This window comes from Palaemon carinicauda, chromosome 32, assembly GCF_036898095.1.
Source record: "Palaemon carinicauda isolate YSFRI2023 chromosome 32, ASM3689809v2, whole genome shotgun sequence".
Lineage (NCBI taxonomy): Eukaryota > Metazoa > Arthropoda > Malacostraca > Decapoda > Palaemonidae > Palaemon > Palaemon carinicauda.
This window is the reverse complement of record NC_090756.1, coordinates 46,537,196-46,554,695: the sequence shown is the minus strand read 5'-3', so window position 1 is coordinate 46,554,695 and position 17,500 is coordinate 46,537,196. Positions and strand designations below refer to the sequence as shown.

At 36.6% G+C, this 17,500-nt stretch overlaps 1 pseudogene; it reads right to left on the bottom strand.

Annotated features, from left to right (window-relative positions):
* The window catches only part of LOC137625594 (uncharacterized), an 18,475-nt pseudogene that overhangs the window by 671 nt on the left and 304 nt on the right, over positions 1-17,500 (bottom strand).

Sequence of the window (17,500 nt, the reverse complement as noted above, 5' to 3'; positions counted from 1 at the left end):
ACACGTTTAAACATACAAAGTTATCATTATGCATACAAATGTATAACCTAAATATATATATATATATATATATATATATATATATATATATATATATATATATATATATATGATATATATAGATATATATATATATATATATATATATATATATGGATATATATATAGATATAGATATATATATATATATATATATATATATATATATATATATATATATATATATATATATATATATATATATATATATATATATTCATGAACCTCTCGCTAGAGGGGCGAATCAGCAAAACGTGGTTAGTTTTTGTGTTCATAATTCTGACACTGTTTCTCAGGAGAACATTGCAACGGCTGTTTGCTGCTTGTTCTCTCCAAACGACACATCATTCATGGCAGATTGCAACATAGCAAAGGTTCTTTTGTTCACAATTCAAATTGTAACATCTCTAATTTTTACGTTCAAACTTTTCATAATGTTTCGTTTTAAGAGATGGGAGAATTTTTTTTTTTTTCAAAACTTTAATTGCATTTGAAACATTGAATTACTTGTGGGATTCCTTATCGTTGTGAAAGGGTTTGCGTATCGCCATGATCAGCAAAGCTGTACTAGTCAGGGATACCTACACTAGGTTGGTTTGCCGTGAGCGATCAAACAAAAATCTCCCATGATCACAAATCCGAAGTGTCTAGCGTCATGATGATAACTGGCCAAATCCCGGACATGAAAAAAGACATGTCTGATGCCTGTCCTGCAGTGGAATAGATATTGTTGTTGTATTAAAATTTTAGTTGAATAAAAGCATTAAGGTACAAAGTTTAGATTAAAAGTGTTGGTAGCGAGAGCTTCTGATAATGAAGCTGCTGATTGGTTGGTGTAGATTACCTTGGATTGATGCCAGAAAGCGCTATTTTGGAAGGACCAAAATTTTTATGGTAATTAGTGGTCTATTGTGGACCTCAGTACCCGATTGATCAGTGGAAATGGATTTGAATCTCTCTCTCTCTCTCTCTCTCTCTCTCTCTCTCTCTCTCTCTCTCTCTCTCTCTCTCTCTCTTTTATCATAGTTTTAAAAGTAAAGTTTAGAAAGTTAAGTCTATATAGTTTCTTGCGTTTGAATCTGAGATGTTGTTAAGTATAGGATTAAGGCTACTAACTAAGTATTTAGAAATAATACTTATAAATAGAATTATAGACGTAACCGTTACTTGAGCCTAACCTCATTCACCGTAGTATTCAGAAGAAAGGCCTCGTAAATGCGTATTAGCCCAGCGGCATAGTAAGAAATATGAAACCAATTGTTCAAATTGTTCTAAAAGCACCAAAATTGGCACACATGTGGATTAATACATTCTGAACAATTTTGGATATGGAGGCATTCAAGATTCTCCCCGTAGCACATTTGGCGGCCATTTTTCAAAATGGCCGCTATTTACCATTAGCGTCATTGAATATGTACCATAATTTGTCTTTTTGTGGATGCTAAAGGTGATAAGTGTGCTAGAGGTGATAAGTATTGTACAATTACACATACTTCTGTGCTTACCAAATAATTTGGCTACCATTTCACAAGAAAATGAATTTTACTTTGCAGCGGCAGCGTTGGTGGCAGTGACGGCGGCTGCAGTAATAGTATAGTGTTGATAGTCATGGTGTTTGTAGTAGTAACTTGTGGTAACATGGTGGTGTTTTGTGTCTTTGCAGGTGAGGCAGCAGCAGCACCACCTGACATCAGAGACGCGTTGTTCCAGACTGCAGCCATGGCAAAGAAGTTCCAACTGGTCGATACTTTTGAGCAACGTACTCCCACAACACCTCCTGAGACAAACTGGAAGCTGTGTCTTGTATGTCAAGAGGAGACAACAGAGTCACTTGTCTGCCCAGTACTGTCTAAACGCCGAGACCCTGGGAGTGGATACACGACAATGGCTGCAAACTTGGTCAAATTTGATGAACTCGGAGAACTGCCAAGAACTGTTCAGTTACAGAGACTAGATGAAGGACAAGGTGTTGAGGCGACAATGGTTGCCCACCAGGCCAAGTGGCATAAAACATGTATGCTCAAATACAATAACACAATGCTACGAAGAGCAGAGAAGAGACGCATCGCAAGCAGCTCAGCATTTGATAGTACTGACAATGTCCAGGCCAAGCGCGCCAGAACACACTCTTCAGAAGCCACTACCAGCGGCACCTCCTGCTTTTTCTGTGGAAAGTCTGGCACAGAGACCCTACATGAAGTAACAACCTTCCAGGTGGACACACGCGTACGGAAGTGTGCAGCGCAAGTTGGGGACAATGAACTCATAGCCAGGCTCAGCATGGGTGATATGGTGGCTCTGGAGGCCAAGTACCATTCCAAGTGTTTGTTGGCTCTTTACTATCGTGCAAAGACCACTGTAGAAGCCGAGCAGAAAACTGACCATGAAGGTGTAATGTCAAGAATCGTACTGGCTGAACTGGTCCTGTATATCGAGGAAACCCACCTAGAAGAGGACACCACCCCAGTCTTCAGACTCGCAGAACTTGTAAAGCTATACACAACAAGAATGGAACAGCTCGGGGTTGTTTTGTGCCAGAAAGTTAATAGCACAAGGCTGAAAGAGCGCCTGTTAGCCTAGTTACCAGGCCTGAGATCCCACAGCAAAGGCCGAGATGTTTTACTAGCGTTTGATGAAGACATTGGTGAAGCGCTAGGCAAAGCCTGCGAGCAAGACTGTGACACTGAGGCAGTTCACCTTGCGCGTGCTGCACAGATAGTTCGTCGATATATGTTTGAAGACACTTACCAATTCCGTGGATCATTCCCGGGCGGCTGTCAGGAGGACTCTGTGCCAAACGTACTAGTTGCAATGGTAAATATGGTGCTGGATGGCCCCACCATCAAGAATCAAAGCCATTCCTCTTCAACACAAGCAGCTCTTTCCATTGCGCAGCTTCTCAAGTTCAACAGTGTCAAGCAAAGTCGGAAGCAGGGAGCAACCAAGACACAGGAGCCTCCAGCTGTCAGACACAGTACGTCTCAAGAAACTCCTCTTCCAACCTATGTTGGGCTGATGCTGTATGCTGAAACACGCAAGAGAGGACTTGTGGACAAGCTCTTCTCTCTGGGCCTAAGCATCTCATATGACAGAGTCCTACGTCTTTCTGCCCAGATGGGAAACAGCGTGTGTCAGCTGTACCGCATAGAGGAAGTGGTCTGCCCGCCTACCCTGCGTAGCAATGTGTTCACAACTGCGGCTGTGGACAACATTGACCACAACCCAAGTGCCACCACAGCCAAGAATTCATTCCATGGAACAGGAATCTCGCTTTTTCAACACCCAACGTGTGCAGATGAGGGAGTGGATCGTAGCATTGCTCTCACTGGGCGTGATACTGGATCAAAGACGGTTGAGCCTCTACCAGAATATTACACGGATGTACGTCCTGTTGCTTCTTCTGTCAAAGGGCAAATGATCCCAGCTACTTCTGTGACCTCTCTTAGACGCCACAACTGTGAGCAGCACATAGAAGATGAGTATATGTGGCTGGAGAACACGAGAAGTGTTCTCAAAGATGATGTTGAGGCCTGTGAAAACACATCATGGGCTGCATACCATGCAAGGCACCAAGATCCAAAGCAACCAGTCATCACACCAACGTCCCTGCTTCCCTTGTTCCAGGAGAGTGCTCACACTGTGGCAATGATCAGACACTCTATTGATGTAGTCAGGAGTGCAGTTAAACATCTCAACCCAGGCCAAACTCCAGTTCTGACTTGCGACCAGCCACTATTCACTCTAGCAAAACAGATCCAGTGGAAGTGGCCAAACACATATGGAGAAGACCAACTGGTGGTGATGTTTGGGGGGTTGCATATTGAGATGACGGCACTGAAGACCCTGGGTGACTGGTTGCAGGGAAGTGGGTGGACCCAAGCACTGGTACAAGCAGAGATCACAACTGAAGGAATAGCAGACTCATTTCTTCGAGCAGCTCACGTCACACGCACCAGAAGAGCACACCAAGTCACAGCGGCTGCGTTGTATAATCTCCAATGGCGTGCCTATGACAAGTACAGCACCACCAATACAGAAGATGATGAGCACCCTGAAAGCTTCGAAGACTGGTGCAGTCAGAGAGAACAGAGTTATCCGCAGTTTCAGTACTGGTCAACAGTCTTGGCACTGGAGCTGTCCACTCTGATCTATGTGCGATCTCTGAGAGAAGCCAATTTTAGCATGTACGTGGATGCTCTGACAGAACTGGCTCCGTGGTTCTTCGCACTAGACCACACGAACTATGCCCGATGGATACCAGTGCATCTACGGGACATGGCAGAACTGGCAAACAAACATCCAGACGTCTTCACAGAGTTTAGCAAGGGACACTTGCTAAATGGCGGCCAGTTTGGGGGCCATTTTTGAGAAGATTCATCTAAATATCTGTTAAACATTTATTGATGTTAATTCTGATGTAAAAAAAGGGAATTTTGGCCCATCTAGCACCAAACTAACGACACATAATGAAGTCTATGTAATGACGCTAATGTTAAATGGCGGCCATTTTGAACAATGGCCGCCATATCTTCCTAAGGGCTAATCTTGAATGCCTCCATATCCAAAAATGTTTAGAATATATTAATCTACATGTGTGCCAATTTTGGTGCTTTTAGACCAATTTGAACAATTGGTCTGCTATGCCGCTGTACTATATAGAAATAATGCGAGTTTAGCTTCAAGTGAACAACAGCTGATTGCTCTTACATTCTACACCCTGATGAGATCCACGATCTCTCGAGTTCTATTCCAATTGAAGCTGAGTCGGGATATAAATATTCTGGTGATACCTACGTGCTGGGCAGACCCATAACTCAATGAAGTAGAGGAAGACCGAGACAAAAGTATCTACGCCATCACACACGGAGCATTTATCCCATGCAAGAATACCACAATCCCCCAAGAACAAGCAATAGTGTAGACTACTGCAGAGTCTCGGCACAGGAGATTTGAAGCAGTTGTTGAACGATGCTATTTGGGAGTTGATTCGATGATTCAAGAGTTCATAAAGGAAGACAATCACACGAACTAAGAAGTACAACGTTTAACTTTAGATATATATCCGATAAAAAGAAAGAGGGAGCCAAACCAAAAAGAAATAGAGGGACACTCAGTAGAGCGCAGAAATCCGCCATGGTGGCGTATTTCATGACCTTTTGCTCAACCTTGACCTTGACTTTTGACCTTAAAATGTGTTAATTGGCGTGGATTTTCATACAAAAAAATATGAACCAAGTTTGAAGTCTCTGTGACAACGATGTACAAACTTATGGCTGATTACGTGAATTGGACATTTTGCTTGACCGTTACCTTGATCATTGATCTTGACCTTCCAAAATTTAATCATTTCCAGCTTTTTACATAATAGTTCATCCCAGTAAGTTTTATTACAATACAAATAAAATTGTGGCCAGGAAGCTGTTCATAAACAAACACACACAAACAAACACATAAACAGACAAACAAACACAAACAAGGGGTAAAACATAACCTCCTTCCAACTTCGTTGGCGTAGGTAAAAATGGCTCGCAACAATTTTAAAGCAAAATAAATCTGTCTCGTTAAATGATGATATTCGAGGAATTGCTCACAACTTCCATCTTAGTTATTGCTTTCGTCATCATAATGGCGATGAAGTTGTTGAATGTTGAAGAGTGTTTTTTTTTTATCAACTTCTACATTTTAATGATAAATGTTTCATGTATTTTCAAGTAATTAATGATGAAGGAGTTTACAAACGTTATTCTTTATCTAATTTTATATCTAAAAAATGGTTTAAATATCTTTAGACTATATTTAAATCCAATTTTTGTAAGCAACCAGTGTTGAGCATTTATTCGTTTCCTTATTTTCTTTCCTCACGGGGCTATTTTTTTTCTGTTGGAGCCCTTTGGTTTATAAAACCTTGCTTTTCAAACTAGTGTTTTGTAACTTAGCCAATAATAATAATAATAATAATAATAATAATAATAATAATAATAAAAAAAAAAAAAAATAATAATAATAATAATAATAATAATAATAATAATAATAATAAGAGCAAAATCATACCATCTCGTAAATATATTCTGGTATGTCACTCTTTGGATAGGATTTTATAATCTATCTATCTATCAATCTATCTGTCTATCTATCTATTCGTACCCATAACTTTAAAATCAAATTTAAACGAACGAGAAAAAAAGTTAATTGAACAGCGCAGATACGCTTTATTGAACAATATTTCCACCTCGCAAGTAATGAAATGAAAAGTAGTTCGGTAAGTAAGTATCTTCAATTAATTTTCTTCGAGGAAAGTTAGTCATTTTCAGGACAACAATGTCTCTCACTCTCTCTCTCTCTCTCTCTCTCTCTCTCTCTCTCTCTCTCTCTCTCTCTCTCTCTCTCAGCCCCAAACGATAATCTTGAGGAAAGTTGGAGAGGTAGGGAGGGGGGGGGGGGGGGGGCGATTAGTCTCCCCTCTCCAACCACCCTAGTGTACAGCCCCATTTTCTTGTGAAAGTGTAATACTAAGTGGTGGGAAACGAGAGAGAGAGAGAGAGAGAGAGAGAGAGAGAGAGAGAGAGAGAGAGAGATTATTATTATTATTATTATTATTATTATTATTATTATTATTACATTCCTTTTGGTAAGGGTAGAAGAGGCTCTTTAGCTATGGTAAGCAGCTCTTCTAGGAGAAGGACACTCCAAAATCAAACCTTTGTTCTCTAGTCATGGGTAGTGCCATAGCCTCTGTACCATGGTCTTCCACTGTCTTGGGTTAGAATTCTCTTGCTTGAGGGTACACTCGGGCACACTATTCTATCCTATATCTCTTACTTCTGTTTTCAAAGTTTTATTGCTTATATAGGAAATATTTATTTTGATATTGTTACTCTTCTTCAGATGTTATATTTTTCCCTGTTTCATTTCTTCACTGGGCTATTTTCTCTGTTGGAGCCCTTGGGCTTATAGCATTCTTTTTCCAACTAGGGTTGTAGTTTAGCAAGTAATAATAATAATAATAATAATAATAATAATAATAATAATAATAATAATAATAATAATAATTTTATTATTATTATTTTTATTATTATTATTATTATTATTATTATTATTATTATTACTTGCTAATTTACAACCCTAGTTGGAAAAGCAAGATTCTCTAAGCCCGAGGGATCTAACAGGGAAAATAGCCCAGTGAGGAAAGGAAATAAGGAAATTACAAGAGAAGTAATGAACAATTAAAATAAAGTATTTCAAGAACAGTAACAACATTAAAATAAACAATAAAAACCTAAAAGAAAATAAGATGACGTATTGGGATTTACCTTTAATACCTTACAAAGTAAAAAATTTAATTGTCAAGTTTTCTAATAATATTATAATAGAGGTAATTAAAATTATAATTATATTGTGTATAAAAGATTGCCAATTTGAAATGAATGGGAATTTTTATGCACAATCATAGTGTCAATGGGAAGCTCCTTATCAGTAATATCAATTGATAACTCCATATCTACAGTATCATATTGACAAGTCAATTATAAAAAAAAAAAACATGAATAAACAAGGATAGGGAATAGAATTTAGAAAAAAAAAACATTACACAGCTTGGTAAAAAAAGGTTATAGTAAGCACCAAATATTCAGGTCATAGACTTTATCAATGAAAATATAATTTTTCTAACAGTGAGAAAATGGTAAAATAAAATAATGAATTGCAATAGCATCTGTTTAATGGTTCCAGGAAAGAAGAAATTGGTTTATTAATTGAATTTCTTAGAATTTCTTGTTGGAAATCGAGCCATTATAGAAACACGGCTTCGAACAGAAGCGGAGATCATAGAAAGTCAGGGTTATAATATTCTCTGTTACTGTCAGGATTATAATTTCAGTGGACAGGAAAACTAGAATAAATTCAGAGAGAGAGAGAGAGAGAGAGAGAGAGAGAGAGAGAGAGAGAGAGAGAGAGAGAGAGAGAGAGAGAGAGAGTGCGCGGAACAGTATTTAAAAGACCGGAGAATAAATGAAACGAGAAGAATAATCAAACCATGAGAGTTTTTCCTTCTTGTTTTCTTCTTCTTGAAATGTTCATTAAAACAAAGCTTCAGTAGGAATCTTCGTTTTGGGTAAAACGATTTTATTTTTCATTTCTCAATAAATTCATCAAGAGACTAAGTAGTGCTGAGAAATAAACTACATTCGAGTAAAAATTCAATTCTCAAAAATGAGCAATGTTGAAATTCTCTCTCTCTCTCTCTCTCTCTCTCTCTCTCTCTCTCTCTCTCTCTCTCTCTCTCTCTCTCTCTCTCTCTGTGTTTTTGTGTGGGGGCTTATGTATATAATACAATCATTATTTAATCTCTCTCTCTCTCTCTCTCTCTCTCTCTCTCTCTCTCTCTCTCTCTCTCTGCCCCCCTTTCAGTGGCTCATCTGGTTTTCTCTACACGAATCATCTAGCCAAGATTTTACATAAAGGTTGTGTTTTCGTTTGGATAATGATTCCGTCTGTCTGTCTGTCTCATTCGTAAGATATTTCCTTTATGAAGAAATCCCTGGCTTTCTTTCGCCCTATGTTAATACACACACTAAAACATTTCTAATATCTCTCTCTCTCTCTCTCTCTCTCTCTCTCTCTCTCTCTCTCTCTCTCTCTCTCTCTCCGTGTGATCTGGTTTCCTCTATAACGAATCACCGACCTGAGATTTTTCAAGGTTGGACCCAGAGTGCTCGTTAGCAAAGGACTTTCATCACAAGTTGGAGAAATGAAGTCTTCGAGCATTTATGGAAGGACAATTTTCTTTCATAGAAAGATACTGAAGCAAATATCTTATTTGCTACAGGGTTTGGAGAGAGAGAGAGAGAGAGAGAGAGAGAGAGAGAGAGAGAGAGAGAGAGAAGCAGTAATACCTTAGCGCAGGACAGTTTGAGGATTGCCAACATATTTAATAAGCCTATTAAAGGTTGAGTGTAATCTGATAAGATTCTCGAAGCAATTTACGCACTTCACCTAAGCTTTACCGGAAAGCTTTGCTTTTCTTCTTCTTCTTCTTCTTCTTCTTCTTCGTGTCATGACAAGTAGAGGTCTTTGAGAATCTCATATTTATTGGTGTCCTAAAACCAATTTCAATTGCCTATTGGAAATATCTCTGCTTAGTTATCTGATGGGCTGGATTTCGAGACCAGTTTCTTGTAGTGTCTGCAACCTCACCATCATTGTGAGCTAAGGATGGAGTATTTACGGGAGTCATCAGCAGCCATTGCCTGGCCAACCATAGTCTAGCCTGGGTGGAGAGAGGGCTTGGGTGCTGATCGTATGTACAGTCTATAAGGTCAGTCTCTAGGCCATTCTTCTTCCAGGGCGTTGTCACTGTCCCGGGCCTCTGCCATTCATGAGTGGCCTTTAAACGTATAATAACTATTTCGTTTACAATTTTTGTTTTAGATTTTCATACATTTTGTGCTTATTATTAAGGTATTTTCCATAGATTTGTCGCTTTTAGTATCTTTCCTATGAAAAATATATTTATGCACTCATTAAGGCCTTATAAAAAGGCTTAATTTTTCCAAATAGTTTTAGAAGTTCTGACTTTTAGACTTTCTTACAATACTAATAATATTGATTTCCTGTTGAAATCTACTTTTCTTAGGCAGATATTTTAGGTAATTTTTCCCTGATTGTATAACATTACTGTATTCCAACAGATACACATTACAAATTTGCATTAACATAAAATCATCTTAAAATACTATTACTTTTTCTACGAATATTGATAGTCTGTGATATGAATATTAGTGAATTATGAGTATTTTTGTGATAAGAAATTCTTTGGAATATTTGTATGAGTTTTATACGATGTTGTATTGAGCCCTATCATCATCATCATCATCATCATCATCAATATCACACACTCTCTCTCTCTCTCTCTCTCTCTCTCTCTCTCTCTCTCTCTCTCTCTCTCTCTCTCTCTCTCTCGTCCAATATTCGAAATACTTAGGAAAAGTACATATTCAAGTTTTCATAGGTCAATACATATTTATATATATATATATATATATATATATATATATATATATATATATATATATATATATATATATATATATCATATACAGTATATATATATATATATATATATATATATATATATATATATATATATATATATATATATATATATATATATATCATATACAGTATATATATATATATATATATATATATATATATATATATATATATATATATATATATATGTATATATATATATATATATGTATATATATACAGTATATATAAAGTGTAATCTACGAAAAACGGCGTATACAACTTAGCAAAGTGATGATTAAATGATTGGTTTAATTTTCAACTCTAAAATCCTCCGTTCATTTGTAATCAACACTGTATTTTTAATTTTTCTTTTCCTTTTGAAGTTTGTATCACAACAGTAATCTTTTTGCATCATAAATATTTTTTGCTTTGATTCATTTGATTTTTTTTTCTATTAATTTTATTTTCTAATCATTCTTAATTTTTAATTTTGTGTTTCCTGGTGTTTCCTTGCGTATCTTTATAGTCCTGGAAATATCGTTATAACGTTCACGAAACATCAACAATAAAGAAAAGATCTTTTATTTTCTGAAATCCTCTGCTTTCTGAGAACAACCTTTTATGACCCTCACTTTTGGCTTTGTCCTCCTTCGCTGACGATCTTTTGAACGGTTCGAAAGTTTCATGACGTACAAGTTCTCTGATCGAGAATAGGAACTGTTTTTATCTAATTCTTTCTCTTCCACCTAACATGTGGAACCTAGAACAGCTGGATAAAGTGAGGTTCCCAATTCATTGCTTAAACGAAAGTATTCCGATTTTGTAGGAATGTGTTCATCCGTTTCCGCTCGTGCTGGAAGACACTGGAATTTGGTACCATAGCCAAGAGTCAATATAGCCATAGCCGAAAGCATTAGGAGAGAGAGAGAGAGAGAGAGAGAGAGAGAGAGAGAGAGAGAGAGAGAGAGAGAGAGAGTTTTGTCAAATGAAGGTAATGTTCACTGATAGTCTCGTGTACAGGAAAAACTGTTTTAAAAGTACACTGTTAAAAACTTGCATTAAAAACGGTAAAAATCTTGGAATAAATGTTGGCAGCCATTTACCGTTTTAAAAATCGAATACATAGACCTTAAGGAGTGATATTACGGTCACCAACTCCTATGATATGATAACAACGTAGGGTGAAAATTACAGTCGCCTGCATTTCTTAAAATATGGCTGAGAACTGCATTGTTTTTTTTAACAGTTTAGTGTTTAAATATCTTATTAATCTTATATGGAACTTCAGGAGTTCAAATTTGCAGCGAATTTTTTCTTTTTCACGTTGAACAGGCTGATATGAGTCTGTCCTAATAGCTTATATATGATATGTCTGTTTTAACGTTGTTCCTGATCTTAAGATATTTTATATTCACTAATTATTTTTCTCCTATATCTTATTTATTTTCTTATCTATTTTTCTCACTGGGCTACTTTCCCCTGTTGGAGCCCTTGGGCCTATAGTATCCAGCTTTTCCAAATAAGCTTGTAGTTTAGCTAGTTAATAATAATAATAATAATAATAATAATAATAATAATAATAATAATATTAACTATAGTCAATTCTTTTTAGTGAGGCAGATTGGCACCGACTCGCAGGGGTGCCACTTTAGTTCGGAGAAGTTTCTTAATAGCTGATTGGTAGGACAAAAATACTACCTACCAATCAGCTGTTAGGAAACTTTTCTGAGCTAAAAGGGCACCCCTGCCAGTCGGTGAAAATCTGACCCACTAAAAAGAATTCACTTTAGAGGGGCACTTAGTGGAACGCAGGCCTCCGCTGCGGCAGTTTATTTCTCAACCTATTGCTCGACCCTGATCTTGACCTTTAACCTTAACATTTATTAATTAGCGTGGATTTTAATACACTCAAATATGAACCAAATTTGAAGTCTCTGTGACAGGGGTGTCCAAACTTATGGCTGGTTACGTGCATTGGTCATTTAGCTTGACCATGACCTTAACCTTTGACCTTGTCCTTCCAAGATTTAATCCCTTTTAGTTTTTTACATAACAGTTAATCCCTGAGAGTTTCATTACTCTACGAATAAATTTTGGCCAGGAAGCTGTTCACAAACAAACAAACACACACAAACAGGCGGTAAAACATAATCTCCTTCCAACTTCGTTGGCGGAGGTAATAATAATAATAATAATAATAATAATAATAATAATAAGACTTAGCCTTTAGGCTATATAGAAGTTTTTCTCTTATTGTAAATTACTGAATTTACTGGGATTGAACTCGTACATAATTCATCTTTATAGATTTTGTAATGTAAAAACAAAGAAAAGAAATTACTATTTCCAACTGAACTTTAAACCTTATTATGAAAACTTTTCGTATCAAGGGTATTGTATTATTATTTTAATATTTGTTTTTTTTTTTTAGCGAAACAAAAGATAAGCTATAAGACACAAAGGCTTCTTTTTATAACAGGGTTATAGAAAATGAAATGACTTTTCTGTATCATATTAGATTGTCTTTCATTAAATATTTCTTATTGGGTTTTTCGAAAAGTAATTAACAATTTGCCGGAAGAAAAATCTGTTTAATCAGAATAAGTTTAATATTAAGTGAAAATGGAAACGTTTTAAATATCTGATGCAAATGTGAAATATGAACTAAAATTTGTACAAGTGGATCTGAGTCGAGAGCGAGTTATGCTAATTCTAACAGCATCACCTCAATACTACACAGTATTCTAAAAGTTTTATTCCAGCTGTGACTAGATTGTGGAATGATACTGTAGCATTTACCGTAAGAAAATCGATATTTTGTTAGGGTACATGTATCACATTTTTTGGGGCTTACCTTCATTTGTTCAAGTTCTTTCATAAGTCTACAAATTTTCATCCGTTGCTTCTTTATCAGGCCACACTGGTTTTTCTTTTTTCTTTTGCAAGCTACTGGTAGACTCTGAAAAAAAAAATATTAAAAGTTAATAATCCAGTGCATAAACAATTGGCATAAATATAAGACTATTCGATTTTATGATTACACACACGCGCGCGCGCACACACACACATATACACACACACACACACACACACACACACATATATATATATATATATATATATATATATATATATATATATATATATATATATATATATATATATATATATGATTTCTATTATGTATCTATTTAATTGCATTTCAGAACTGACCATTTATTGAGGAAAAATTATTTTGTTTTGATCTCTTATAAATATTGATTCACGATAACATCTTACCATTTGATTCTATGGTTGTGAATATTGGTTCTCCTTCTTCATGTAACCCTAATTGTATGGTCTCATAATGTATTTCAGGTTTTTGTAAATTATCTTTTCCATTGGAAATGCTACAATCAACATCCTCATAAGAAGTAGTTGTAGTAGTAGCAGCAGTAGGAGGAGGGGTAGTAGTAGTAGCAGTATTAATAACAAATGTAGGTCTAGCACTCAAATTAGTTTTAGTAGGACTAACACTTGTAGCAATACAACTAATATTATCCATAATACTTGTTACTCTGGCATTACTGTACACTTCACTGCCAGTATCTTTTGGATAAGCATAGGGAAATTCTGGAAATGCAAATAATATGAAATGAAACAAATGTCCTATTATACTTTTTCATTTGGCTGCTAGAATCATAAGTATGTTATGCATAAATATATACAGAAAAACTACTATACAAAATTTTTTTACCAATACCTGATTGAACATTTTCACTTAATTCAATATTTTCCCAATCTTCTTTAGAATTTTTCCTGGTCAGTTGATAGATGAACACTATAACCATAATACAACTATTAGTCTAACACTTTTTCACTGAAGATAAATTGAATATATATTTAGCATAATATAGCAAAATCTTCAAGGTCAATCAGTACCTACTAAATGAATTCTAGTCAGTAAAAGCAAAACTGTAATATCTACCAAAAGCATAGACCATTTACCAAGTTTCAAGGATGAAGTTCTTATCTCAGATGATCTATTCTCCAGAGCAGGAATGGTACAAACAAGATCAACTATATTGAGAACTATTGTGATGCACTTACCATTTCAGATAATCTAAACATATACAAACGACGCATCAAATACTGCACATCAGATACACCCCGTATTCAAGGTTGTACAAATTCTTGTTGGGATAAGTCAACAACCAGTTTCATGTATAATTTGATTGGTGGTGTAAATCTATTGATGTATCTGAAAATATGTATTTCAACAATAATTGCATGATACAAAATATATGTATATAAACATATGCACAAAAATATAGCACAACAAATAATTTTACTAAATTATGTACTGCACTTATATAAATTATCAAAGACATACATTCATTTATAAATAGATATATCCAAAATTGCATATGGACAAAACTATAAATAGGATGAAACAAAGAATGCTATGAATGAAAATGAAAGGTGAATACTGGCAAGTGCTTTCTGTGTACTTTATTCTGCCAAGACCTGATCATTATCATTAACTTATGAAAAGTTGGGAGATAGCCCATAAGATAATGAGAGCCGTACAAGACGGCCAGGATAATAAGAATTAGAAATTCAAAGGATGTCCTAACAACCAGGTAGGATTCAATCGACTAACTCCCGAGGACAATGTTCCTCAGATGCGGGATAGGGAAAGAACAGATAACTAGGGTAAGGTTGCAGCTGAGGCCAGAGAGGGAATGGGCCATAGCCAACACACAGCTAGTGCTAGAAGAACTCAAGCTGACAAGACAGGAAGCAGGGACAGAAGGCGACACCTCTGACTAGATAGGCTAACCAGGCAAGGGAGTTACGATTCCAAAGCAAGAGAGATATAGCACAAGAAACGAGGCTGTAGACAGAGCAGGCACTGCCAAGGCGGCAGAGGAGGACCCCAAGAGGTATCTATTCTACGCCTAAATAGGGTTAGGCCAAAGGGAGAACTGTGCAGGCAATCCTAGCCTACATAGCGGGTGAGGGAAAGCTCAAAAGCTAGGGTTAGATGACATGACAAGAGGAACATAGTTCCCAGTACAGTCAGGCTATGGCCTAACTAGGAATGGGAAGGGACAGAGAAAACACCTGAGGGGGTCTCTAAAGCAGCAGAGAGATTTTGACCAAGGGAGGAGAAAATCTCACCTACTTAGGGCCAGGAAAGATAGCTTACAAGTAGGTACACTAAGAGACACAAGGATAAGGAAAGAAGTGGGTAGTGATGGGAGACTCAGAAAATGGTGAGGCGTCATGACAGGAGGGCCCAACAGCAACATTAGAAGAGCAATAGCGTTCCAAGGGGTCTGCAGTGAGAGTGCAAAGAGGATAAGTCCTCACAACCAGGCATAGCCTACCGAAGACTAAGAGAGAAGCCTAAAAAGGGTTAAGGTGACACAAGGGGGTTTACTAGTCAACATTAGAACATGGGGTTACGAGTTCCTTGCCATGACGAATCAACAGCATGAGAAGATAGACAGCCTCACTCAACCACTATGGTTAGGTGATAGAAGGGATGGTGCACCAGTGAAAATTTACCAAGCATGGCCGCCGGCCAGGGTAGACTAGCTTAAGTCAGTGCTGATAAAAAAAGACACAAGAAACACAGAGGAAGGATGGGGGGATACCATAAAGATACCACACTTTAAAATAACAATTTAAAACATATTCTTACAGTAATATGACTAAATATCTAAGTGTTTTTGAGCTATTTGGTAACCAACATGGTGCAATGGTGCCGACCGCATGCCGCCCTCGGAACAATAAAAGCATACAAATCAGATAGGACACTGGATGGAGACGTGGAATTCTCCAACACAAGAAAAAGGGGTACTTAACTTAGTTGATGAGAAAAAAGCTGAAGCATTCAAAAATACCAAGAAAAAAGTCAGAACCTCTTCAAGCGATCGTTAAAAATGGCGACTGCGAAGGGGATACGTGTTAGTTGTAGCACATTAAGAACAGGAATTGTAACGGCTCTCTTGCCCGCAAATCCTACCGCTACCTTATCCTTTGAGACAAGGTTAACTCAATTCTAGGAAGGATAACCATGTCTTTTTATGACCACGTCCCTGATTTATACACGATGTCTTTCGGGATACTCACTCTGGAGGATAGAACTCTGTTGATACATCTAAGGTAAAATTTCTCTAGTATATCGCTCACAGAAATATCCTAAGGAGAAGTTGCCAATGAGGAAAGACTGACCATATATACATATGATCAGCGCCCAAGCTACCCAAGCAAGGACCAGGGAGGGGCAGGCATTTGCTGCTACAGGCTTAGCAGTTGGACCTATAGGCTCCTCCACCCCCTACCACCTATCCTTATCTCAAAATGATGCTGAGGTTGCAGACACCAAGAGAACTAATGAGTTTGAGCAGGAATCGAACTAGCGCCTGCTGATCACCAAGCAGGGACGTTTCCAATAGGCCACCAAACCGCAGAGATTTTTATGGCAGCCTATATTGGAGTTCAAGTATTAAAACTGCTATTTTCTCTTGTTCCTTTTTCCCAGCAGTTTTCCTCCCCTTCGTCTTCAATATTTCCTGGATTGGCTTGGGGACTCCTATTCCAGAAGTTTGCCATCGACATTCCAATAGGAATATTCCTTTAATTCTTGTATTTTTTTAGTACGTTCAACTACAGCTCTGAGCAGAACGAATCTATGTGTATATATATATATATATATATATATATATATATATATATATATATATATATATATATATATATATATATATATATATAATACAATTTATATTCAGTTTTAATTTCTTTTTGAAATTCTAATATAGCAATTTGTGCATTAAGCTCAAATTCCTAATTCCAAAGTAAATTAAAAATTTATCTCTGGAACTGTTTTTTCCAATATCCTAATTTTCTTTTTTTAGACTTCGAAAACAATGTTCTTGATTTCTCAGCCAAACAATTTGAATGCAAAGAAAAGAACTATTCCAGTGTAAATAACATTAAATTTTTTGCCCTTAGTAATTGCCTATAGAATCAGTGTCAACATGTTTGTCTCTTCTTAGTAAAAATGTTATGGGATCCATTGAACATCCAATCAACCAACTTCAGCTGAATGAAAAATCGTTTTGTTTGTTCCAATCAGACGAGTTTCTTCTACTGGAACAGGTGGGGAAATCAGTTAACCTCATTCTCCCCAATATCAAAGGATCACAGTAAAGAAATCACTCCTTCCATTGATAGATTTTAAAATTTTTATGGAACTTTAGGTATCGCTTTGTTATGTACACTTGGACACAACAACAACAATTGCAGCTGTTTCTAGTCTAATGCAAGAAAAAGGCCTCAGACGTGTCCTTATTGAGTTTGGCCGTTGGCCTACTGGAAACGTCCTTGCCTTGTGATCTGCTGGACTGTGGTTCGAGTCCCGCTAAATCTCGACACT